The 27,360-nt window shown below is 50.1% G+C and overlaps 1 long non-coding RNA gene and 1 pseudogene across 1 annotated transcript; one reads left to right on the top strand and one right to left on the bottom strand.

Moving 5' to 3' along the window:
- Positions 1-1,871: 1,871 nt before the first annotated feature.
- LOC130266018 (zinc finger protein 551-like) lies at positions 1,872-10,723 on the bottom strand (annotated as a pseudogene).
- Positions 10,724-14,596: 3,873 nt separating this feature from the next.
- LOC130266222 (uncharacterized) lies at positions 14,597-15,790 on the top strand. The gene is made up of 2 exons (XR_008842777.1): positions 14,597-14,768; positions 15,407-15,790. It is a non-coding gene; the product is annotated as an uncharacterized LOC130266222 (long non-coding RNA).
- The last annotated feature ends 11,570 nt before the right edge of the window (positions 15,791-27,360 follow it).

Below are 27,360 nucleotides of genomic sequence, written 5' to 3' on the forward strand. Positions count from 1 at the left end.
ACCAGGACACACATCAAGGACAGTGTCGCCATACCTGTGGGGATGCTGCCACTACGACATATCAGTGCATGAAGCCACCAGGACATGTCAGGGGACACTGCCACCAGGCCATGTGACCTCCCAGGGAGCACTGACCCTGGTCCCATCCCCAGCCTGTCCCCAGGGGCAGTTGGAGTCCCCTGAGTGCGGTGGCTTTGGGATACCCTGATAGCTGTCACCCGCTTCCAGACCACTTGTCACCAGCAGAACAAGTTCCCTGTCCCGCCCTGATGGGTGGTGACATTCACTGGGACACCGAGGTGGTGACAGTGGGAACATGGTGGCAGGAACTGCACCAGGCAGAGTTTGCCATGGCTGAGATGAAGGTGCTGGTGGCACTGTGGTGGCACTGACACCAGTCCATGACCCCACCCATGTCCCCTCATGTCCCCCTCCATGGCCATGTCCCCCTCCATGTCCTTGTCCCCCACATGTCCCCATTCATGCCTTAGTACAATGTCTTTATTTTTACCCCAGTTTCAGGAGTTTCAAAGGGATGAACAGAAACAAAAAAAAAAATCAAGGCTAAAACAAAATGATTCATGTGTCTGTGCTGGCAAAGCATTCACATTCTTAGGTGGATCGGAAGAACCTTTTTAGGAGGGGTTTCCACACCACTGTCTCCAAAACTGTGGGTTTTGCCCCAGTCCATTCCCATTGGGCTGTGAAAGATGCCTGTGGGCCAGAGAGGATTAAAACAACGGATTAATGTTGGAGAAAACCTCCAAAGCCATCCAGTGTTGCTTAATGCCACAAGAAGATGCAAAAGGTGAGATTTTTCTGGGGTTGCAACTCGACAAATCCACTCTCCACAATGGATTTCTGATGTTGGTCTGTGGATGTGTCCAGGTGCCCATGGGGAGCCAGGAGGATGTAGAGCCCCCCAGGGAGCTATCTTCCCAACACAGATCAATGGGAACACAGATCACCAGTGCTCTGTCCAATGGGGGTCACTGGGGATCATCCAACCTTGATCCTCTCATGGGGGATGGTGCTGGACCAGAGCACGAATCTCTTCACCCCTCTGGGCACTCGTAGGGCCTCTCCCTGGTGTGGATGTGCTGGTGGATGACAAGGCTGGAGTTGTACCTGAAGCCTTCCCCTTGAAATGCGTACCCCTCCTGTGCTGCTGGGATTTTGGAGATGCAGTTTTAGAATAGAACAGTTCTGTCTGGCTTTCTCCTCCCTGTTGTGGCCTCATAGCTGCCCCTGACACCCTGGAGTGCTGGGATTTCCCTCCTGGGGACAAGGACATTCATTCTCTTTCAGAAGCCCAATGCCTGGCTGGGGCTCCAGGGCAGGGGGTCCTTGAGCAGCTGCCTCAGAACCTCCGCCAGGGTCTCCCCGCGCAGCCAGAGCCGCTTGGCCTGGCCTGGCTCTCAGCAACAAGGAAAGCAGTCAAGACTCAGCAAGTCTCTCCCAGGACCCCTCAAGTCCCTCATACCCAGTATGCCCCACAACCCCTGGAAGATGCCACTATGTCACAGTTCTTGGCCATGTCCCCCTATGTCTGAACCCGTGGCCATGTTTCCCAATATCCAAATCCATGTCTTAGGTTCAACATCTTTATTTCTGGCCTGGTCTTGGATGTTTTGAAGCAAGGAAGGGAAAGAAAAAAAAAAAACCAGGCCACGAGGAGCCTGGTAGACCCCGCCAGCCAGGTGTCCTCCCAGCACAGATCAATGGGAGCATGGATCACTGGGGCTCTGCCAAACGGGGGTCACTGGGGATCATCCAACACCAATCCTCCCATGGAGGATGGAGCTGGAGCAGAGCAAGAAGCTCTTCCCACACTCAAGGCACTCGCAGGGCTTCCCTTAGTGATGCCTCCATTAGTGTCGGGTCAAGGTTGAGCTCCGGGAGAAGCTCTTTCCACACTCAGGACACTCGTAGGGCCTCTCCCCGGTGTGGATGAACTAGTGCCTGATCAGGTCGGAGTTGTACCTGAAGCCCTTCCCGCAGCTAAGGCAGCAGAAGGGACTCTCATCCATGTGGATCCGCTCTTGCTTGAGATCTGAACTGGTCTGAAACTGCTTCCCACACTCAGCATACTCGTAGGGGCTCTCTTCCGCGTGTGTCCGCTGATTCCTGAGAAGATAGTAGGTGGCCAGAAACCTCTTCCCACATTCTCCACATTCTCCACATTCTCCACATTCATAGGGCCTCTGCCCCGTGTGGCCCCTCTGGTGCTGCATCAGGTTGCTGCTGTGGATGAAGGTCTGCCTACAGTCCCCACACTTGTAGGGCCGTTCGCCTGTCTGGCTCCTCTGATGGATAACCAGTTGGGAACTCGTGCAGAAGCTCTTTTCACACTGCCCACACTCATAGGGCCGTTCTCCACTGTGGGTCTTCTGGTGCCGGATCAGGTCAGAGCTTCCTCTGAAGCTCTTCCCACACTCCCCACACTCATAGGGCTTTTCCCCTGTGTGGATCCTCTGGTGGTAGTGTAGAGAGATAGGGATATTGCGAACGGAAGATTCTCGGGATGTACGGGCAGCCAGGGACCCCCTTCACCTCCACCTTGTGGTCTGACCTCAGCTCTGTACCTGGCCACCCCTTGCCGGATGTGAGCTAGAGGAAATGACCCAAGGACCCCTGTCCTTAAAACCCCCTGTAACCCCTCAATAAACGCCATTTGCTGTCCACCACATTGGTGTCCTGGAGCTAATGGACCGAGTGACCCAGGGATAGGGCCACCGTGCTGGACTTGAACCAGGCTACCAGACAACAACTGGTGCCGAAACCACGGGAATACATCGGGAACCGATCGCCCGGATTTCGGGGTTTCGCCTGCCCAAGATCCAGCGACTGCACCGCTGGCGAGTGCAGTGAGAGGAGACGTCCTCTGGACCCGCGAGGAATATGGAACAAATCGCGAAGGTCGTAAGTGAGATCCACACGCAGTGGGGTCTGAATTGTAAGCTTAAAGATTTCTGTCTTGCAGTGCCGAGACTTATTAAGCTTGGGGCTATAGACGGCCCGGTAGACATTCTCCATCCGGAGATTTGGGATAAATGCACAAAAGCGTTGGCGGAAAACACCATGACCTCAGGGTCAGGAAAAGCGCTTAAAGCGTGGGGAAAAGTGATGCGGGCGCTGCAAGCCGCCCGGCAGGAACAGCAAGCCTGGCAAGCTGCCCGAGCATGTCTGTTTGCCGCGCCGCAAACGGGGATTGGGGCGGCGACACAAACCGCGGAGGGGTTTGAATCGGGCGAGCGGGTGCGCGCGGGAACCCCGGACCCCCCTTGCAGCCCCCGGATCGGGACCCACCTTCACCGGGAGAGGGGGAACAGAGCGCGCGGGAGTTGTGGCAAGGATTAGCAGACGAGGCGCGAAATGCAGCCATTGTATCGGAGATACAGGCGGCGGAAAAGACCGAGCCGCCTCCATACGGTTTTGAAAATGGCGCCGAGCCGCGTGGTCAAGCATTGCGCAATGATGCGGGAGGCGGGGAAGCCACGGGCGTTCTGAACGGCGCAAGCGCGGGGGAGCGGGGCAGAGGGGCGTCCCCCTGGAACGAGCGTCAGACCAATCACAGAGCTCTTTGCAAATTAGATCCTTATAAGGCAAGGACCTCCCCCAGCAGGAGGCGGGGGAAGCACCGGGGGAGGGAACGGTACGGCCCCCGGGAAACGGGGCGGGGGCGGAGCCCGAGAAAAAGGCTGAGCAGCCCGGAAACGTCCAGTCAGTCGACTTCCGGCTCTGACTCTGACCGGAGCTGGGACAGCCGGTCGGAAGGGTGGTCAGACACTGAATCGGATACCGGCTGGGAGGTTTACAAGAAGGGTGCCGCGGCTTACAGGGCAACTAACCACAACCCTCCGGCATGGGTTAGGGGGACATCAGATGCAAATCGAACCCCCCTTACAGATTGGCGTGAAATAAAAATAGCATGTGCTGAGTGGGCGCCGTCTGCCAAGCTAGTATTCCCGGTCAGAGTGGGGGGTGCCGGCGGAAACCAGAGAACGTATTCCCCGGTAAATCCGAAGGATGTACAGGCTATTGTAAAAGCGATTGCCGATAAAGGAATCAATTCTGCCATGGTTTCTACACTTATTGACAGCATTTTTGGAAGCGATAATATGCTTCCCTTTGATATTAAACAAACCTGCAGACTAATCTTTGATGGGGCAGGGATGATCGTTTTTAAGCAAGAATGGGAGGATAATTGTGCCAAGCAGCTAGCCTTGGTAACAGGGGAAAACCATCCCCTGCATGGCTCCAGCATACAGAGGTTGATGGGCAGAGATCCAGCCATGCTTACCCCACAGGCACAGGCAGAGGGACTGCGAGCCCATGAGGTTATGACTACCACCCGTGCTGCCCGAGAAGCCATCCGTACTGCCTCTAAAGCTATAGCCAGACCATCACCATGGTCCACTATAAAGCAGAGTGAGAGTGAAAGCTTCACTCAGTTTCTGGACAGTCTCCAGGCAGCATTAGACTGCTCAACATTGCCCTCAGAAGCAAAGGGACCTGTGCTAGCAGACTGCCTGCGCCAGCAGTGTAATTCAGCCACCAGAGACATTTTAAGATCACTGCCACCTGGATCTAATATCGCAACCATAATCAGACATGTAGCGAAGGAAGAACACCTTGCTCCCATTCAAGCAGCTGTTCGCACTGCAATTACCAGCGTGATGGCATGCTTCAAGTGTGGCCAGGCAGGACACGTGGCAGTGAACTGTCCCCAGTCAGGACACCCACCAGCAGCTGCTGCGCCACGCCAGGGGAAAATCAGAGGACCATGCTGGGCTTGTGGAAAGAAGGGGCATCTTGCTAAAGAATGCAGATCCAAGCCTCAGGGAAACGGGAAGGGGAGGGGGCAGCCGGGCCGCACCCAGCCCTCTCCCTCCTGGAACACCAAGCGGCCCACCTACAGCAACCCTCAATGGGGCACGGGGCTTCCACGCCCATTACCCCCTCAAGAAATAGCCAACTTTGTCGCCCAGCCAACAGCTCAGCCAAACCCACCTGCACCTCAGGACTACCAAGAACAGCACCCTGGGGACGAGGCCCCTGGGTGGCCTTGGCTATGAAAGCATACGAGCGAGACCCATGGGTGGCCTTTGCAGTGAAGGTGGGTAGGCACCCGCTGATCGTGTGGGCAGAGTGTCGTCTCCGCAACAGCTCTGACGGCACGGCAATCTGCCTTCCCTTTTGGGTGGACACAGGGTCAGACGTTACCGTCGTCCCAGATATACACTGGCCTCTACCATGGAAGCTAGAAGAAGCCCCCATGGTGAGCGGAGTTGGAGGGCAGTCCCGAGCCCGCAAAAGCACCCAGCGAATAGCAATAACACTCTGCACAGAGAGAGGACCAGGAAGGACTATCACCCTCACGGTGTACGTCATGTCGGACTGCCCACCCTTGTTGGGGAGAGATGCCTTAGCCCTGCTGGACGTCAGGATGACAAATTTATACTAAGGGCCACTGTCGTGTACCCGTCCCTGCCCATCAAACTAACTTGGAAATCAATCGATCCGGTGTATATCGAACAGTGGCCCCTATCCAAGCCTCGAATGACTGCTCTCCTTGAGCTTGTTGGCCGTGAACTGCATAAGAATCATATAGAACCCTCCACGAGCCCATGGAACACCCCGATCTTTGTAATACCTAAACGGTCTGGTGAAGGCTTTCGTCTTCTGCATGACCTGCGAGAGGTAAACAAGAAAATCCAGCCGATGGGCCCGGTGCAGACACTGCTGCCCATGAACTCGATGATACCAAGAGGGCAGCCCTGTGCAGTGCTTGACATCAAAGACTGCTTCTTTTCTATTCCCCTGCACGAGGACGACAAGGAGCGGTTTGCTTTTTCCATTGTCTTTCCAAACAGCCAACGACCTAACCTACGCTTCCACTGGAAAATGCTACCTCAAGGGATGATCAACTCCCCCACCATCTGCCAGATCACGGTAGACCGAGCGCTAGCACCAGTCCGGCAGAGCCATCCAACTGTAACTATCCTGCAGTACATGGACGATATCCTGATCGCTGCACCATCTCCAAGCCAAGTGGACCAGCTGATATCGACCGTCTCCGAGACCTTAAAGACGAGCGGTTTCGAAATAGCCAGTGCAAAAATAAAAAAGGGACCGTGTGTAACCTTCCTAGGGGTGGGAATCACAAGCTCCTACGTAACCCCTCCCCAAATAAAAATCCGCCGAGATATCAAGACGCTCCACGACGTGCAGCAGCTGGTAGGATCCTTGCAGTGGCTCCGCAACATCATCCTAATTCCTCCGGAGGTCATGGACCCTCTACACGACCTCTTGAAAGGGAAAAACTCATGGGAGCAGAAGATCCTAACACCGGAAGCGATAAGATCGCTCGACTTTATCGAGCATCAGATGTCAGAGAGCACCCTCGCCAGATGGGACGCTAGTGCACCAGTCGATCTGTACGTCCACTTCACAAAACAGGGGGGAGTGGGGGCCCTAGCCCAAGGACCCCCCCGACAAAGCCCAGCCAATACAATGGGTAGTCTTGGGGAAACCATCACGAGCCTTCTCCCCGGGAGTTGAGTGCCTCGGCAGCCTCATCATGAAAGGCAGGAAACTCGCCCTAAGGTATCTGGGCATGGAACCGGCCAAGATTTACTTGCCCTTCCGCAAGCAACTCTCTGCGCAGTCAAGGACAATATCCGAATACCTAGCTGCGGCCCTTGCAGGCTTCGGAGGAGAGATTCGCTACGCTGCAAAACCCCCTTGGACCCGGCTGCTCACCGTCGTCGACATCGACCTCCCACCAAAGATAATCGACTGACCGCAGGCAGGACCAACCATCTTTACTGACGCATCATCACTGACCTCCACCGCAGCGGCAGTGTGGCAGTCAGGAGAGCAATGGCAGTGTGTCAAGGCAACAGACCCCTCGCTTTCAGTCCAGCAATTAGAAGCTGCAGCCGTAGTGCTAGCGTGTGGACTGTTCCCAGAAGAACACCTCAACATTGTGACTGACTCCATATTTGTGGCCAAGCTGTGCCTAGCAATGTCTGGACCAGGTGTGTCAGTGTCCACGGTGGCAGTGATGCTAGAAGAAGCGCTCTATTCACGGAGAGGCACCATATCAGTCCTCCACGTCAACAGCCACGACCCGGTCAAAGGGTTCTATCAAATTGGCAATGACAAGGCTGACGCAGCCGCAAAAGGCGTATGGACGCTGAAAGAAGCCCGTCAGTTGCATGAATCCCTTCACATCGGAGCAAAAGCACTTGCGAAGAAGTGTGGAATTTCTGCTGCAGACGCAAAGCACGTTGTTGCCACGTGCCCTCACTGTCAGAAATCACCTCTGTGGTCCAGCGGCGTCAACCCCAGAGGCCTCAAAGCCTCGGAAATATGGCAAACAGACTTTACCCAATGCCAGCTATTAAAACCCCGAGTGTGGCTCGCAGTTACCGTGGATACATACAGCGGTATGATCGTGGCCACACAGCATTCCAAGACAGATTCCAAAGCCACCATCCAACATTAGCTGACAGCCATGGCATGGCTTGGAGTCCCAAAGCAGATCAAAACAGACAATGGCACAAATTTCACCTCAAAAACTGTCCAAGCATTCATCTCAAAATGGAACATCGCTTTGGTACACGGCATCCCATACAACAGCACCGGACAAGCCATCGTCGAAAGAGCGAATCAAACTCTGAAAACTAAACTGGAAGTCCTGGCAAAGACAGAAGGCTTCACCAATGCCATTCCTTCAAGTGACCAGGCGCGCATACTGGCAACTGCGCTGCTAGCGTTAAACCAGTTCCCTAGGGGGGATGATACAAACAGTCCTGCCCAGAGACACTGGGCCACCCAAGCACTAGAGAAAGGCCCACGAGTTGTGATCAGAAATGAACTAGGGGAGTGGGAACAGGGTTGGAGGCTAGTACTAACGGGGCGGGGGTATGCGGCCGTTAAAAGAGATGGGAACGTTAAATGGTGTCCACTCAAATCTATCATACCAGACCTTCAAAGTGCAGCTAATGAGAATTCTGAGACTTTGTTTGCAGGACTGGATCATGGGACGCCCTCGCAACCCGTACGCCTCACTGCCGGGAAAGAGAGAGAGACCACCGAGCAACCCAGCATCACCTGAGAAGCTCACACCCTCACAATCAAAGCAGCGACGGTATTTCTGTGTCATTTTGTTCCTAGGCTTGGTAGGCGGAGGGCACGCAAACACAAAGCATTACCCTCACCAGCCGTTCAGGTGGGTTGTACGCCATCTTTCAGGTGAGAGGGTCATCAAAGAAAATATAACAGCAGACACCCCATCCTTCGAGTTCAACCTAAAGGACATTTTTCCCTTCTATACGAAATTCCCCAAATTTGATAAGCCAGCAATATTTCAGACGTATTGGTGTCCTGCTTCCAACCCAGGGAAAGGTTACTGTAATTACCCAGGGTATGGATATTGTGGGTATTGGGGGTGTGAAACTATTGTTACAAGCGATAGATGGAAACCGCAACAGCCAGATAAGTTCCTGCAGATTAAGTATTCTCCTCACGGCTGTATCGAACCAAGGTTTGGCATGGATAAGTACGTACTCATGCCCCAAGGCAGGGCTGAGCACACATGCACAGGCTATATAATGACAGTTCTGCAGCCAACCCACAATGGCTGGGCCACAGGCAAGGTGTGGACAGCGTTTGTCCATCATCCTCGCCATGTCTGGGTGAACATACAAATTATCAGACTCCCACCCTCAATATCCCGATCAGCCAGACCCAATCCGGTTCTTACAATGAGCAAACCCAGAAAAGGAATCGCAGCTAACCATAGCTCCAGCCACAACACACAGATGCTGCGATCTGTCTCCTCCCCATCCGATCTCTTATCCAAACCAACCCTCTCTGATCCTTTCCTAAGTGTGTTAAATGCTACATTTCTATCGTTAAACCAGTCCAACCCAAATCTCACAGAATCGTGCTGGTTGTGCTATGATGCACGACCCCCTTTTTATGAAGGTGTTGCCCTTGATCTCCCGTTTATCTTTTCAAAGTCGGACAATCCACGTCAATGCAGATGGGACACACCCCGGAGGGGCATCGCCCTAAGCCAGGTCACCGGCCAAGGCAGATGCTTTGGAAACGCAGCCCTAGCGAAGCGGACTGGTAGCGTCTGCCGGAACTTCGTCAAACTTAAAAGGGGAAAGTTCCAGTGGGCGATCCCAGCTGCATCGGGGATGTGGGTCTGTCACCGAGCTGGAGTAACCCCATGTGTGCTCATTACCAAATTCAATCACTCTGCTGACTTTTGTGTCCAAGTTCTCATTGTTCCTAGAGTCCAGTACCGCCAGGACGACGAGGTGTACCACCTGCTCGAGGAACCAGGCCGGCTCCACAAGCGGGAAGTGTTAACAGGCATCACCATCGCGATGCTCCTTGGCTTAGGAGTTACCGGCGCTGCCACAGGTGTCTCGTCCCTGGCAACTCAGCATCAAGGTCTGACCCAACTTCAAATGACAGTCGACGAAGACTTGCAAAAGATCGAGAAATCCATTTCATCCCTGGAAACATCCCTTTCCTCACTCTCAGAAGTCGTCCTCCAAAACAGGCGAGGACTAGACCTTCTGTTCATGCAGCAGGGGGGCCTATGTGCCGCCCTGAGGGAGGAATGCTGCTTCTATGCAGACCACACGGGAGTTGTTAGAAACTCCATGGCCGAGCTGAGGGAACGACTGAACCAGAGAAAAATGGACAGAGAAGCTAAACAGGGCTGGTTCGAATCGTGGTTCAACCAGTCCCCATGGCTCACCACCCTGATTTCTACATTAATCGGCCCGGTCATTATAATCCTACTAACACTAATCTTCGGGCCTTGTATATTTAACAAATTAGTACAATTTGTCAAAAAGCGTTTAGAAGCAGTTAACATTATGTTCGTCGAACGCCGACAGCTGCTTTAAAGTGTGCTCGTTACTAACAAATTTACAATTTTATACTAACCTTACTAACCCATGAAATTTTAAAATGTACATATTAGGTAATCTTTATATGATTTTTTACTAATCATGAGGGAGGGGGGAAATGTAGAGAGATAGGGATATTGCGAACGGAAGATTCTCGGGATGTACGGGCAGCCAGGGACCCCCTTCACCTCCACCTTGTGGTCTGACCTCAGCTCTGTACCTGGCCACCCCTTGCCGGATGTGAGCTAGAGGAAATGACCCAAGGACCCCTGTCCTTAAAACCCCCTGTAACCCCTCAATAAACGCCATTTGCTGTCCACCACATTGGTGTCCTGGAGCTAATGGACCGAGTGACCCAGGGATAGGGCCACCGTGCTGGACTTGAACCAGGCTACCAGACAACATGGTAGATAAAGTTGGAGCTGTCTCTGAAGTTCTTCCCACAGTCCCCACATGTGCAGGGCCGTTCACCACTGTGGATCCTCTGGTGGTTGATCAGGTGGGAGCTCTGGCTGAAGCTCTTCCCACATTCCTCACACTCATGGGGTCGTTCCCCCTTGTGTCTCCTCTAGTGCCGGATCAGATCGGAGTTGTCTTTGAAGCCCTTCCCACATGCCCCACACTCATATGGTCATTCTCCTGTGTGGATCCTGTGGTGGACAAACAGGCTGGAGCTTTCTCTGAAGTTCTTCCCACAATCCCCGCACTAGTAGAGTCTTTCCCCAGTGCGGATATTCCAGTGGCGGGTCAGGTAGGATCTCTTACTGAAGCCCTTCCCACATTTTGAGCACTTGTGAGGATTCTCCCCATCATGAAGCTGCTCACGGACACCCAGCTCCGAGCTCTGGCTGCATCTCCAGCCACCTTCCTGGGCCAGGATGGGTCTGTCCTCTCAGATCTCTGTGGTCTGCATTTGCAGCCCATCCTCATGCAGGATCTCTGGTGTTTTTCCTCCCTGTTGGATTCCTGAGCTGCTCAAAATGGCCTCTTCCTCGAGGCTGTGTGGCAGAGATTTGTCCTCCCTGGTCTCCATACTCAGCTTGTTGCCTGGGGAACGAAAGACAAGGAGAGGATGGGATTTTCCTCCATGCCAGAGGGAAGGGGAAGGAGATGCCCCCCAGTCTGTCCCTGGCAGGACAGTGTTGGCAGAGGGGTTGTCCTGCAGCTGAGGGTGATGCTGGGCTGGGAGACGGAGCAGAGGAGAGGGGGAAAGGGCCAGTGACTTCCTCCTCACCTGCCTGGGACTCCCGGGACATCCTCCTCTTCCTTGCAGCCTCCTGCTCCTCCTCCTCCATCCGGCCAAGGTTGGGGAATGGGAAATCCTGGTTTGGGGCAAAACAAGGGGTGAGCGCGTTGGGTTTGATGGTCCCAGTGCTCAAGGACAGCTGGAGAAGCCCCTTTCAGCCTTGGAGGGCCCAGACCCCGCTCATCTCCAAAATCCAAACATCCCCTGCCCCGCAAAAAAAGATCATCCTGGAGACCCCCTGATGGATTTGGGGCGAGCTCCCTCTCCGAGCTCACCTGCGGGTTCCGGCTGGGCGATGCTGCCGGACTCGGGGAAGCCGCCGCCTGAGCGGGCGGTGGGGAAACCGCGTGATTTCCCCCTGCAGCTGCTCCTGTTCCTTCTGCTCCTCCTCTTCCTCCTCCCCCTGCTCTTCCCTTTCCTCCTCTCTCCCTCTCTCCCTCCAATTCCTGCTCTTTCTGTTCCTCCTCCTCCTGCTCCCCCACCTCTCTGCCTCACGCTCCTGCCTTTCCTTTACCTCCTCCTCCTCTGTCTCTCCTCTCCCTCCCGCTCCTCCTCTGCTCCCAGACCGGCCCGGGCAAGTGCCGACACCCAAAAGCAGCCGCGCTCTGCCCTGGGGTTGTCCCCAAAGCAGCTGTGCTACGCGCGGCACTGGGAGCGATACTGGGAGCACCGGGGGCGATCCTGAGAGCCCCGGGAAGGAATTGGGAGCACTTTCCCTCCCAGTACCACTCTTACTGGGAGCACTGGGAGGGAACTGGGAGCAAACAGAGCCCACACCCGGCTACAGTCGGCGATGAGCGGGGCCAGATTCAAGGGCGTGGTCATGCAAATATAGGAGCGATCGCGCGCAGTGATTGGTGGGCGGGAGCAGTGCGGGGTTTTCCTGGTCAGGTGAGGGCAGGGAGGGGGCGGAGCGATGGCAGCGGCGTCCGTTGAAAGGGGGCAGGGATCGGGAATGGAACTGGAAATACGGGACTGGGACCGGGAACGGAACGGGGATTGGGAATATGCGAACGGGACTGGGAATGGCAATCGGACTGGGAATATGGGATGACGAATAGGAAGGTAGGACCGGGATCGGGATCGGGAATAAGAGAATGGGACTGGAAATACGGGAACTGGAATATGGGACCGAGAATGGGAATGTGGAAATGGAAATATGCGAACGGGTGTACGAGAACGGGAACAGGAAAGAGAATACAGGACTGAGAATATACGGGACCAGGAGTGGGGTGACATGGGAACAGGCAGGGTACATGGGAGTGGCAGCAAGGAGAAATGCATCCGGGCCAAGAGGACACCAGTAACTGGGACAGGGGGCCATGGGTGTAGGTCCAGAGTAGGGGGTCCTTGAACAGCTGCCCCAGAACCTCCGCCAGGGTCTCCCAGAGCAGCTGGAGCTGCTCGGCCTGGGGTCCCCAAAGCACTCAGCAAGCCCCAAGTGCTTCCCAGGAACCCTCAACTCCCTCAAACCCAGCATCACCCACAGCCCCTGCATGTTCGCCCCATGTCTCCATGTTTTAATTCAACATCTTTATTTTTACACCAGTTTTGGGTGTTTGGAAAGGACAAAGAGAAATGAAAAGAAAATCAAGACCACAGAGAGCCAGAAGAGGTGGAGCCCCGCCCAGCGAGGTGTTTTCTCAACACAGGGCAACGGCACCACAGATCAGCGGGGCTCTGCCAGGGATCACTGGGGAATCATCCAACACTGATCCTCCCACAGAGCTCAGCACATGAAGTTCTTCCTGTACTTGGGGCACTCGCAGGACTTGCCTTAACGGTGTCTCCATTGGTGTTGGGTCAAGGTTGATTTCTGGGTGAAGTTCTTGCCACACTCGGGACACTCATAGGGCCTCTCTCCTGTGAGAATCCACTGATGTAGGAGGAGATAGGAGCTGCACTGAAAAACTCTTCCCGAGTGTTGGGACACTCGTAGGGCCTGTGACATCACAAGGAGCAGGGCTTGATATGCTCTGGTGCCCGTGACATCACAAAGCGCGGGGCTGTGATGCACTCTGGTGCCTGTGACATCACAAGGGTCAGGGCTGTGATATGCTGTGATGCCTGTGACATCACAAAGAGCGGGACTGTGATGTGCTCTGATGCCTGTGACATCACAAGGAGTGGGGCTGTGATGTGCTCTGGTGCCTGTGACATCACAAGGAGCAGAGCTGGCTGTGATTTGTTTGGTGCTTGTGACATCCCAAGGGCAGTGTCACAGGGGGGCAGCTCTCAATGTCCCCAGCAGGTCACACTGTCCAGTGCAGCCGTGCCAGCAGTCACTGCGCACTCGGGGCAGGCTGGGCTGGACGGGGGTCGGGGCAGAAATGCCACCCCGGGACTGGGGTCTCCCCCTGCCTCTGGGCCCAGTCCCTGGTGGGAGCGCCTTGGGCAGGGCACGGGGCTGCTGCTGGGCCAGGGGGACAGGCCTTGCCCCGTGCCAGCTGCCTGGGCCCCTCTGATGCCTGTCCCACATCCCTGGGGCTCCTGTCCCTGCTGCTCCCCACCACCTTCACTCCCCCATGAACACCCCACTCAACCCCTTCACGGTGACCTCTGGAAAGAGAAGAAGAATGAGAGAAAGGAAATGTTGTCAGTTGATCCTGGCTGGATGCCAGGCACCCATCAAAGCTGCTCTCTCCCTCCCTTCCAGAGACTGACAGGAGAGAGAAAGTAGAATGAAGGCTTCATGGGCTGAGGTAAGGACTGGGACAGATCATTCAGCAAATGGCATAATGGGTAAAACAGGTTCAAAATAGGAGATATTAATTGAATTTATTGCTATCAAAATCAGAGCAGGATAATGAGAAGTAAAATAAAGCTTTAAAAACACCTTCTACCCATCCCTGCTCAGACACCAGAGCTCCAACTGCAGCAGGTGAGTCCTGGAGTGCTGGATCAGCATGGCCCCCATGGCCAGGGAGGTGTGTGAGCACTGGGCAGGACAGTGAGCCTGCACCTCGACACCACCTGTAAGAGCAAGGACTGGCTCACTCTGGAGAGCCTGAAGGAAAACTGGCTCCAAATCTTTGCTGGCTGATGCTGACATCAATTCCCCCAAAGCCTTAACCTGCTCTGAGGACAGCAGAGGTTCTCCTTGCTGGGGATGACTTTGGTAGCTGTCTGTAAAGAGCTGCACCAAAATTTGTCTATAGAAGCTGAACTGCTTCCCTATTTTAGGGGATTTTTCAGATTTCTGAGAAGCCAAGCCCATCTCAGGAAGTTGCAGCATGGTTAAAGTGATCTCCTTCAGCTGAGCTGCAGTTATGTACATGTGCAGCTCCTCCAGAACCTGCAGCTGGTGAGAGTTCCTGGGATAGACCTGGCTTTGGTCCTTCCCCACAGTCTGCAGCTCTTCCAGGACATTTTTGGTGATGGCTCTGAAATACTCGGATGGTCTGTGATCCATTGTGATGCTCTGCAGGACGGGGGCGCCTGTTTTCAGCAGCTGGAGCTCCCCAGAACTGAGGTGAGCTGACAGGAGCTTCACAGTGACAGGGTTCAGACCAGGCTGAGGAATAGAGCTCAGCTCCAACGCCAGGAACCAGCTCCCCAGTGTAGGATGTCTGAAAATCAAGGTGAGTGTATCCTCCAGGGTTTGTAACAGAGGTAACAGTATCACTGAATGTGAATGGATAATCACAGTGCAGGGTAAAAAATAAACTCATTCATCTGCCTATTTTCCACAGCTTGTCAGTTACAATTATTGAACATGAAATTGTCTACTAGCTGGCCAGAGGATAAAAAATATTAATGAATTACAAGCACATAAATATCATTCTCCCAACATTTATGCTGTGGGATTTATGCTTTTATACTGAACACTCTGGACATGTCTAAGCTCATCTGCAGAAGAAAACTGAGTATTCTGGGGTTCATCAACACATCTAATCTCCACAAATTCACAGAACAGATGAAAGGAGGAAAAATTCCCTCCTCAAGTACATAATTTTCAATAAGGTTTTATACAGGGCTGAGGGAATGCATTTTTTTCTGCAAAGGTGATCTGATTTGGGACTTCTCCAGACCGTGTTCCAGCTCAGGGGTGGGACTGTGGGTGATGCAGCTGGGTCACATCTCCAGGCAGTAGTTTAGCAACCTCACGCTCTACGTTCCTACGTTCTTCAAGAGCTTAACAACACCTCTCTGATCAGCAAAACTATTCCCTAGAGAGTCAGCCAAACCCAAGTTTACTAACAGGTACCTCTGTATGCAGGGATTTGGTACCTTGTCATTTGAAGACACTTCTGTCATCAGGGACTCCTCATCCATGAAGAGATCCTATCAGCCTGATGCTCCTCCTGTTTCTGCTGCTGCTCCAGCTTTATTTCATTGCCCTGGCACAACAAGATGCTCAGCATGTCCACACAGAGGTCAACAAGTTGAGGACCCAAAGTTTTAGCAAGCTCTGAAAATAAAGACACCTTGGAAGTGTAGAAAAGAGGAGGATGGGAGCAGAAGGGTAATTATACAACAGGAATAAGAGTTTACTAAGAACTACTTAGATTACAAGCTCTTCTGGGGGAAGGAACCACTTCCCTTCATAGAAACCTGATTCTAAGAGAAGTCTCAGGTTGCCAAATAAATGGTGATAGAATTTAATTTCTATTGTGACATTTGGAGGTACACAGGCCAGTGAATTTTACTCTCTGCAAAGGCTTCTTAGGGAGACCCAGGAGCTGGATTAAAATCTCGAGTTTATTTGTACTCACACCGATCAGCAAGGCAACCCATGCAAAGTAAATCCAAGGCTCCTCAATAATAAGAACTGACATTTGCTTACAAATTACATGCAGTTTTGTACGCTGCTGTGTAGCCTCAGAGACAAGTACAGAAAAAAGAGCTACAGAATTGGAACCTAAATTTTAACAGCTAAGTCATTTGTATCTTCTACATGAAAATAAAGCAAACATAACCACGATATTATTACAATATTGCTCTTACACTGCTGAAGTTCTCCACTGTGGATTTCATAACAGCATATGCTTTACTCCCAACAAAAGCTGGTCAGGTGGGAGCCCAGAAAGCCAATTTTGTCTGAACACCATCTTCCAGTAGGGTATTGCTTCCTCTCTCATAGGCTGTTTTAGCAAAATGGTAAATACTGAATCCAGTGGCACAGCAGGTTCTTTGCTTACCTTCTCAGTTTTTAAACTATTTAAAGTGAAAAAAAGCATAAGAGAAAAACAATTATGAATATGAAACAAAAATCTCCTCAGCTACCCATGTTTTGAGATGAGCTCTGAGCTGAGCCCAGTGAAGCTCCAGGAGCACAAGTGTGCAGTCCTGCTGGAACAGAGCTGTCCAGCAGTGCCCCTGGGGCATCTGTAGCATTCACTGCTGGCCTTAGAGAAAAATTCACCAAATCCAGCCCAGGGGGCCTGTGATCCCCAACCCAACCAGGTCCAACTCCAGGCACTCTGAACTGAGGCCACTGTGTGCACCAGGCTCTGCTGTGCCTGGTGAGGAGTCTGTGTATGACCCACCCCTGAGCCTCGGTATCACCTCTCAAACACCACAGAGACCTCTTGTGTCGTCAGAGAAAGGCCCTGGAGCAAATTTGTGTCCCAACGTGATCAACAAGAAATACAGAATTAGCTCGATAGAAATGTTCTTTCTGATGGAAATGTAACCTCTATAAACTGTGAGGTTTTTATAGGAATACTGGCTCAAGAATTCAGTGACTTCAGGTATTCCATACCACAGGTTCCTGATATTGTGTGGTTACCCAGAGTTTAAAGTGCTGGTTAAACTGGTAGAGCTGAGGATACTTAGCAGTTTTCAGAGACTCAAGATCTTTATCATAGAGCTAGAACATCAAGCACAGAGCAAAGGGCTCTCTCTGAGAGTGCAGGAGCTCAGTGAAAACAGCAACAAGGTACTCCACTATGTGTGTTCTTAGAAAAGCAAAAACAAATTTAGCTATTGACATGAGCACAGACACTGGAGCAACCCTCCTTACTTTGGGCCTTGGCAGCAGCCCACAGAGCATCAGTCAGAAAAGTACTGAGTAAGATCAAGAAGTGTTTGTAGTGACCTAGACAAGTGTTCCTGACCACTGAGGTACCTGAAAAATCCTCCACATACTAGTTCATGCTGAAGTAAATAATCCATGCTCACTGTGCTATGCTAAACATGCCTGTATTTTAACAGGAAAAGTGGTGCCAAGCACCACCTCAGAGAAGAACTGGTTTGTAGTGAGGGGCACACACCCCAGTTAACATGTACAAGTGAAACAGAATTTTCTTTCAGTCCATCCCAGGTGCTACTTGACCATCAAATACACACAGAGAACTTAGTGAGGTTCTGTGGGGTTGGCAAATCCTGCTCCAAGCCCAACTGATGCCCCTGTGACTCTCCTGTGACTTTCCTCAAGGAGCTGGTAGAACTTTGCAATATCTGCCACCAGAGACTCATTTCTGAAGAAGCTTTCTTTGGAAAATGCATCCATTTCCTACTTAACAGCACAGTCCTCTCTCCCTGATCTTGGGAAGAGCTGCCTACAGGCATGGAAACCACCTTCCTCTCCTGATCTCCACACTGTCCTAAAAACACTGTGACAGAAGCCAGATGGTCCATGCAGGGACAGTGTCTCTTCTCTTTAGGGTCAGGGAAAAAGGGCAGAAGCACTTACAGAGCTTCAATGCCTTCCTGAGGAGGAAACACCATGGATCTGCACCCCCTTCTGCTTGCAGAGAAGATAATAAAACACCTCAAAGTAAAAAATTGTAAACGGTAAAAAAAATTATTAAAAATGGGTAAAGATGATGCCCCTTTCACTCCACTGGTAGAAATTACACAATACCAAAAAAACCAGTACCTGTTCCATTTTCAGACTGAAGCAGTAGCTTCTAATCCATCAGGGACAACAGTGGGGAAGGGAAATGTTTGGATAATTGTGTCTTCATTTAAAGTTTTCTTCATGAAAGTCATCACTGCCCTAAATCAGGACATCCACCATATCCCGGACATCTAGTAAATGAAGAAAAAAATCTAAGCGGAGGATCCAGACTACCAGGAAAAACAACAGAGGTAGAATGCAACACTCAAAGAATACAAGGCATCCTTTTAATTTATTGAAAAAAAAAAAATAAAAAAAATAAAAAAAATAGAAAGCCACCTTTATCACACAATGCAACGTTAAGTGCAACACAAACATCCCAGCTGAACCTTCACTCTGCCTTTCAATGCTGCTGTCCAACACAGAGAAGCTGTGGCTGCTTCTGGATCCCTGCAAGTGTCCAAATCCAGGTTGGACACTGGGGCTTGGAGCTCCCTGGGCTACTGAAAGGTGTCCCTGTTCATGGCAGGAGGGGAACTGGGCAAGCTTTAAGGAGCCTTCCCACCCAAACCATTCTGGAATTCCATGATTCTGTGAACAGACCCAGGCAGAAGGGTTAAATTTCCATTTTAGTTCAAAAATGCTGCTGAAAGGGCGTGAAGAGGGATTTCAAATACTGTTAAAGTGGCACAACCACATCAGAAATTACTTACAGGTGTAAAGAATTCTCTGCCTATGCTGGAAAAAAATTCCCTGGCAGCGTTGGGTTTGGGAGGTGCCGGGTCCAGCACGGGCGGTCCCTGCGCCCCGGCCGGTTCTGCTCAGCGCGGGGAAATCCCCGCACTGCCCTCCCGCGCACGGCCGGCGGCACGGCGCCGCTCTCGGGTGGCTGCGGGAGAGAGTCCAGAGCCCAGCAGGAGCCAGAGCAGCAGCGGCAGCTCCGTGCTCGGCCCCAGCGCCCACCCCGATGCCGCCTGGGCCCCGAGCCCCACACTCTGCCTGCTGAGGGAGAGGCGGCACGGCTCAGATGGGATCCCCAGCCAGCACTGACAGCACCCGAACCAGAAGCCCATTCGCCCACGTTCCATACATGGCCTTACGTCATTGGGTCAGTCCCCCCGTGCATCACAGCGACGGCCCGCCCCACGCATAATAGGGTCTGCTTGCTACCCTGCATCATCAGGTCCGCCCCACGTGTCATAGGGTCAGCCCATCCCCCACGTCACAGCGGTGGCCTGCCCCCTGTGTCATAGGGTCGGTCCGCCCCACGCGTCACAGCGACAGCCCGCACCACGCATTATAGTGTTGGCACGCTCCCCACCATCACCGCCTCACCACGCTCCCGCCCGTCATAGGCTTGGCCTGCCCCTCCATGTCATTGGGTCAGACCAGCGCCTCACATCACCCCATCGGCCTGACCGCGTTCATTGGGACTGCAAGAAATGTCCCCTATCACAAGGCTGAATGGCCGCCGCCATATTCTCCGGCAAAATGTTACATGTAGTTGCAGTCATACTTGTCCTGCACCATTTGGCCCCATTGGAGCCGCCATATTTAACCAAAAGCAAGTGGCAGAGAGGGCGTCGCCATATTTGACCGAAAACATATGGCAGCACGGGCGCAGCCATATTGAACCGGAAGCACGTGGTAGAGACAGGAAGCCGCCGTATTGAACTGGAAGCACGTGGTCGCATGCATGCTGCCATATTGAACCGGAAGCATGTAGAAAGCACTAGCGCCGCCATATTGAACCGGAAACAACACCCCAATGCATCCAAGCACCCGGAATAGAGGCGGAATACCGTGCCAAGAGCACGGGGTCGGTCAGTGTCCACCGCTGTCAGGGCCCGGTCGGGTTCAGGCAGGAGACAAGAATGATGCCTTTCTGAGGGGTGAGGGCCCTGAAGGGAACCACAAGAAAGGCAGCAGCAGACCCGAAGTGTCTTCGGCCACAACAAAGATGGCGGTGAAACAGAAGTGGGATCGGGTTAGGGTTAGGGTCGGGGTTAGGGGTTAGGGGTTAGGGGTTAGGGGTTAGGTTTAGGGTTAGGGTTAGGGTTAGGGGTTAGGGTTAGGGTTAGGGTTAGGGTTAGGGTTAGGGTTAGGGGTTAGGGTGTGGAGAGCTTTGTTCAAACTTGGCTAATAGAAAGAGGACATAGTCAGGAAGAGTTGCTGCAAATGGCCTAAATAGAGCAAAAAGCAACCCAAGGACGGAGTGTCCTTGAGACAAGGAAATCGTTGTTGTAGCTGTACTTAGTTAAACCATAGAAAACCTAGTTAAACCATAGAAAAACGAATTATAAACCACAAGAATGCAGAAGTGTTTAAAAATAGGATCTTGAAAAGGCTGCTTTGTGCAACATGAATATAACCAATGATGAGCTTGGCTTTGTAATATGTATAAGGCTAATTAAGAAGTGTATAAAAACAGAGTTGTTCTTATCAATAAACGAGTCTTGCTGACGACCATCTGGTGTCCACAGTCTCCCTTTCTCCGACAAATGGTGACCCCGACGTCACTCTCCTGATCTACAAAGAAATCGGGGGAGGACACACCACGGTGGAGGAAGTAGGAGTTGGGTCCTGCTCGCAGCCAGGACGGTGGATAAATCTACAAAAGACGGTACCCTCAAGGACCATATAGGTGGTCTTGGGCCATACGTGCCACCGGAGCCTGAAGAGCTGCAACAGCGCTGATGACAGATATGGATAGGCAAGTGGCATATGAATTATTTACTCGTATTTTGCAGCAGCGTAATGTGCAGGGAATTGATTTAAAAAAGGATTTACCAGGGCTGCTAGCATGGAGGTATGCAAAGGGTTGTTTTGCTAATCCGTATACGGTACATGAGTTATCAGAGTGGCGTAAATTTGGGGATAAATTATGGGATGCAATGTTAGATGATGATAAAACAGCAAAGAAATTAGGAAAGCTTTGGAGGGTGGTACATAATGCATTGTTACAACAGGTTGTGGAGAAGAAGGCAGCAGGACAGGCGATTGAAGCACATAAAAAGAATTTGCATATTGGGCAGGATGAAGGGCAGCCTTTAGCTCCCACAACTAGAGTTATAAGAATTCCGTCACCGGCGTTGCCAGGTGCGGGTTGTAATACAGAGGAAGATGTTTGGCCGTCTGCACCGCCCCTTGGAGAACAGAAGGAGGTTGATGACAGGGATGGTGATATAGTTAAGCCACGGCCCTCATCCGATACTCCTTTAACCCCAGCTACACCTAACCAGCCTCATAGCAGGCCAGACCCTATCCAAGGGTCCGAAAGTGACCTGATGGAGGGAATGGCAAGACAGAGAAGAGAGGCTTGGAAAAATTTGGCTTATCATGAAATCACAGAGGGGGATGGTGCAGCCTTACAAACTTCTGGTTGCATGGCATTTCCAGCCACATATACACCTGTATATGACCAGCAAGGCAACCCTGCCGGTATGCAGGCAGAGTTTCAAGCATTAGATTGGAAACTATTGGCACAATTACGACAAACAGTAAGCCAATTTGGATTTAAAAGCGAGCCCGTAAAGCAAATGCTTGATTATTTTTTCGACACACAAGTGCTTCTCCCAAATGATTTGCAAGGAATTTCACGACTTATACTCACAGAACATCAGTTATTGCTCTTTGGAGCACATTGGCAAGCTCTTGTCAATGAATCAGTGGCCACTCAAAGACAACAAGGAGATCCATTACACGGGGTCACTGTGGATGAGCTGATGGGATTAGGCAATTTTCTTAGAACAGAAGCTCAACTATTGATGGGAGCAGATAAGGCGAGAGAGGCAATGAGGGTGTTCAGAAATGCTTTAAATAAGGTAAAGGAACCTGGAGGATTCTCCCCATATATGGGAATCAAACAAGGTAGAGATGAACCATTTGGTGCATTTATTGATAAGGTTTGTGCAGCAATAGAAAAAGCTGGAGTTCCAAGCTGGATGAAGGGAACATTATTGAGGCAATGTGCAATACAGAATAGTAATGCTGCCATACAGAGATTGATAACGGCATTACCTGGAAATTGGAGTATAGAAGAACTCTTGGAATGGGCTGCAATGATACCTATGGGGTCACAGGCATTTTTGGTAGATGCTATAAAGGAGCTAGGAGCAGGCTTACAGAAACAGGCAGAAGCCACACAATCTCAAGTGTTAGCTGCCCTTGCTCCTCTCCAGGCCTCCGCGGTCACTAACAACAATCCTCCGCACAGCAACTCATCTGCCAAATGTTATCAATGCAGAAAAGAGGGTCATATCCGACGTGCATGCCGAGCAGCAGGAGTTTGGTGCCAGGCTTGTCAATCTGATACACACAATACAACTGCCTGTCGCCGTAAATTGGGAAACCGCAAGCAGAGCGCGTCCGGCCGCGCTATGACACAAGTGGCCGGAGGAAGAGCAACGGCACTACCGCCTGTCTCCAGCCAGCAACAGCAGGGTCCCTCAGCTTGGACCTGGCAGCAGCAATAGATGTCACCCTGTATACAGATCGGCCTACCAAAATATCAACTGGAGTTAAAGGTCCCATAGTAATTAATGAACAGCCATTCGGAGCTTTGCTTTTGGGACGATCATCAGCCTCTATATTGGGACTTTTTGTTTTACCTGGGGTAATTGATGCGGATTACACTGGAGAGATACAAATTATGGCTCACACCCCTTACCCACCATTGAAAGTGGAGAAAGGTCAACGTATAGCTCAATTGCTACCATTGCCTCAGCTGACTGCTGGACTAACTCCAAAAACAGAAATTCCTAGAGATACTGATGGGTTTGGATCAACGGGACTTACTTTATTAACTTATGATTTAAGGGATCATCCAAGGAAAACCGTCAAGATTACCTTTCAAGGGGATGAAATTTCCATTTCAGCTCTACTTGACACCGGAGCAGATACAAGTATTGTCAGCCCAGAGGCATGGCCAAAGCACTGGCCCTATTATGCTTCTACACAAACAGTGACTGGAATTGGAGGCTATACTTTGGCCAAAAAATCGCCAACTGTAACGCTGCACATAGATGGGCAACAACTCACTGTAGTTTTTTCCACTGTACCGTTACCTCCTTCAGTTTGTTGTTTGATTGGCCGTGATGTACTTTCCCAACTGGGTGTAGTGCTGACAAATACGCACCCTTTGGGGTAACTGCCATTGCTTGGACTTTCCCCCTTCCACTCACTTGGACTACTGAGGAGCCAGTGATGGTTAAGCAATGGCCGTTAAAAAGGGAAAGTCTTGAACAAGCTCATCAGTTGGTACAGGAACAGTTTCAACAAGGACATTTAAAGTTATCCATAAGCCCTTGGAATACACCCATTTTTGTGATAAAGAAGAAATCCGGAAAATACCGACTGTTACATGACTTGAGAGCTGTAAACAACCAAATGGAACCGATGGGGGCCCTACAGCCAGGCCTTCCTAACCCAGCTATGATACCAGAAAATTGACCCATTTTGATTATTGATCTTAAGGACTGCTTTTTTACCATCGCTTTACATCCAAACGACACAAAACGTTTTGCATTTACATTACCAGCCATCAACAGAGGTGAACCAGATAAGAGATTTGAATGGACAGTTTTGCCACAAGGGATGCGCAATTCACCTACATTATGTCAACTATATGTAGATGCTGTTCTGCAACCACTGAGACAGAGAATGCCACGGACAGTAATTTATCACTATATGGATGATATTCTGTTTTCACAAGACTGTGAATTTACAGATAAGCAAATAGAGATCATTCAATCAACCTTGGCAGACTTTTCGCTGGTTGTGGCACCAGAGAAAATACAATGATCAAAACCTTGGAAATATCTTGGTTGGACTATAACTGAACAAAAGGTTAAGCCACAAAAATTACTATTGGATATAAAGATTTCAACTTTACATGAGGCCCAGAAACTTTTAGGAGATCTACAATGGTTAAAACCGGTAACAGGTATTCCAAATACATTGTTGCAAACATTGCAACCATTGTTAAAGGGAACAGATCCTTGTACCCCTGTTCACATCACCCCTCAACAAGAGAAAACGCTACAACGTATTGTGCGATGTGTAACGGATGGATTTGTATCCCGAAAACAACCTGGCTGCCCAATAAATCTTACCATTTGGCATGGTAATGGACACTTATTAGGAGAACTTACTCAGCTAGAAAAGAGAACGGGGGAGCCAAGGGTATTAGAATGGATATCAGCACCTTTACAAACAAGAAAAACAATAACCACAAAACTTGAAAATTTGGCTATGTTACTTAGAAAAGGCCGATTGCGCATTTTAGAAGTTACAGGACAGGAACCAGCAGTAATTTGCCTGCCCATAGAAAAACCAACATTGGACTGGTACATGTTGAATTCTACAGAGCTTGCTGAGGCACTGCTGGGATCCGGGGCACAGGTGGAAACTGGAGCATTAACACCCAAGGCACTGCAGTGGATTGGAGAATGGAGTTGGATCACCAAGACGCTACGGGAAGAAATGCCCATAGCTGACGCTGTAACAGCCTTCACAGACGCCGGAAAAAAGTCTCGCCGAGCGGCTATCGTGTGGAAAGAAAAGGAAAAGTGGAAGCAACAGATTCTTGAAGCAACACCCGAAGATAGCCTGCAGACGTTGGAGCAATTAGCTGTGACATGGGCAGTTACTCATTTAGAAGGACCTTTGAATGTAGTGTCCGATTCTCTTTACGTGGTGGGAGTGGTATCTAGAATAGAGGATGCTAGTGTGAAAGAGGTTAGCAACAGGAGATTGTATGAGCTGTTTTTACAGCTAAAGAGGGCCCTAATGGATAGAAAAGAGCCCTATGCAGTGATCCACATTCGAAGTCACAAATGGGATATGGGCCTGGGAGAAGGAAATGCAAGAGCTGACAGATTAGTGATGCCAGTTGAAAACTTGCCCTTGATTAGCAAAACAGTAATGGCTAGAGAGGCACATAATGCGTATCATCATAATGCCAAAAGATTGGTGCGGCAGTTTGGTATTAACATTAGTGAGGCCAAAGCTATTGTTAGAGCATGTCCTATTTGCAGTTACCATAATGGGGGAGTAGGATTAGGATGTGGAGTGAACCCGAGAGGACTGAAGATCAATGAAATATGGCAGATGGACATAACACACCTACAAAGTTTTGGATGATTGAAATATATCCATGTCACCATAGACACTTTTAGTGGGTTTATGTGGGCCACAGCACAGGCAGGAGAAAAGGCTATCCATGTTATCAGACACCTCTCTAGCTGCTTTGCAGTAATGGGGGTTCCCGCTGAAATTAAGACAGACAACGGCCCTGCCTATGTTAGTAGTAAAGTTAGGAAGTGGTTAGAATCATGGGGAATAAAACATGTTACTGGAATACCACACTCTCCCACCGGACAAGCGATTATTGAGAGAGCCCATGGGACATTAAAGCGATACATACTTAAACAGGAAGATCAGGTGGATCCCTATACAAAATTAACTAAGGCCCTTTATGTTATCAATCCTTTGTGTGTTTTTGGGGACAATAAGGATCCTGCAGCAATTAAACATCGTGTAAATTACAGTCAAGAAAATACCAAACAGGACGCTTGGGTTCGATACAGGGATCCATGTACTGGCATTTGGCAAGGACCAGCAAAGGTTCTCTATTGGGGCAGGGGTTATCTTTGTGTTTCTACCCCCTCAGGTACTACATGGGTACCCACGAAATGGACTAAAGCAGCAATAACACCCACTACGGATGCTCCCGGAGTGGGAACCGAACCCAACGCTTCGCAGACTACGGAATAAATTGTTTTTGCAAGACGCAGTATTTGAACTTCAGCAAGTGACTGGTAAACAGATCAATTTTAATTGGGACTCTCCGGATATTTCAGTAACTTTGGGACTTTTGGATGAACTCAAACAGAAAGTAGTTAATAAGATTTTGAATTTAAGGACAAAGAGATGTTGGAACTGTAAAGGGAGGAATTGCGGCGGAAGGTCATTGTTATTATTGTATTGTGGAAGGTGTCAGGCTACAGTCATAAGGTCTCAGTGGAATATTTCAGAACCTTTGTGCACTGCCTGCTCCTGGAGAAATCACACACGATCATGGCAGGCAGAACTTAGGGCCATAACTGGAGCATCCAACACCAGGGAGGCACTTTTACTTGTAGAAAATAGAGCTAACCTATATCGACTACATTGCAAGTGGAGAATACAAAATGCAGTAAAAGATATTAGTGATTGGAAAAATAGTAAAATATTGGGGTATTGTTGTGAAAAAGACACCCTGAGGGTTGTAAGGGCTGAATCTAGAGAAAGATTACCTATTACAAACCCTGAGCTGACTAAACTTTTATTTGACATTCAAACCCTTGTTATAGAATAAGAGAAATGGAGGTACTTATGTTCCTTATTAGCATTGGGATGACAAGCTCAATGAGAAACAAATTGATAACTCACTTTGGTCCCCGGGAAAATGTTTGGGTGACCATAGCAAATCAGACAGGACAAACTTCAATGTGTTTAAGTTTAGGAAGTGTTAATAGCCCTTTTAAGACTTGTTTATTTGGAATACCGACCTGGCAACCCTTTGATTTTAATGGCTTTGTGAATAATGCTTCTGTACAAAATGAAGCTCAAATCATTTCAGAAGTAAATAGAACCGCTCATGGCTTAACTCGCAGTCAACTCGATGGAGGATGGCAATGTTGTATTATTTTTGCCCTTAATACTACACTCAATTCTCCACCAGAGGAAATTGATATTGTCGGATGCAGCAACGCCAGCATTGGAAACAAAACAGGCGGATGGTTATCATTTGAGCCATTGCATTTCAACCAGGTAAACAAAAATAGATACTTGTGGGCTACCCTAGATTCCGAGTTGGTGGATGCGAATGTATATAAGCAACTGTATACAAAATGCAATGGAAGTAACATAACAAAGCCATTAAAATTACCAAAAGGCATATTTTTGATTTGTGGAAACAGAGCATGGAATGGCATTTCTGCATTACCCACGGGAGGTCCGTGTTATCTTGGGCAACTAACCCTATTTCATCCCAATGTTTCACAATTGGCTAAAATTAGTGGCAAAAGAAGAACAAAGCGAAATGTACATGACTTGCGGTGTAACAATGTAGATAACCCTACATTTTGGTCAGAATTAAAACAAGTAATTGTAGCCACAATTTTGCCAGGCGCAGCTGCTCATAAAGCAATGATATTAGCAGAACAAGTAGCTTGTTAGGCAAGAAATGAAATTAACATAACTTCACAAATATTAGATGAGCTTACAGCTGATGTATCTAGTGCAAATCATGCCATATTACAAAACCGTGCTATTGATTTTTTATTATTGGCTCATGGACATGGTTGTGACGAATTTGAAGGCATGTGTTGCATGAATTTTTCTGA

Source organism: Oenanthe melanoleuca, unplaced genomic scaffold (genome assembly GCF_029582105.1).
Source record: "Oenanthe melanoleuca isolate GR-GAL-2019-014 unplaced genomic scaffold, OMel1.0 S001, whole genome shotgun sequence".
Classification (NCBI taxonomy): Eukaryota; Metazoa; Chordata; class Aves; order Passeriformes; family Muscicapidae; genus Oenanthe; species Oenanthe melanoleuca.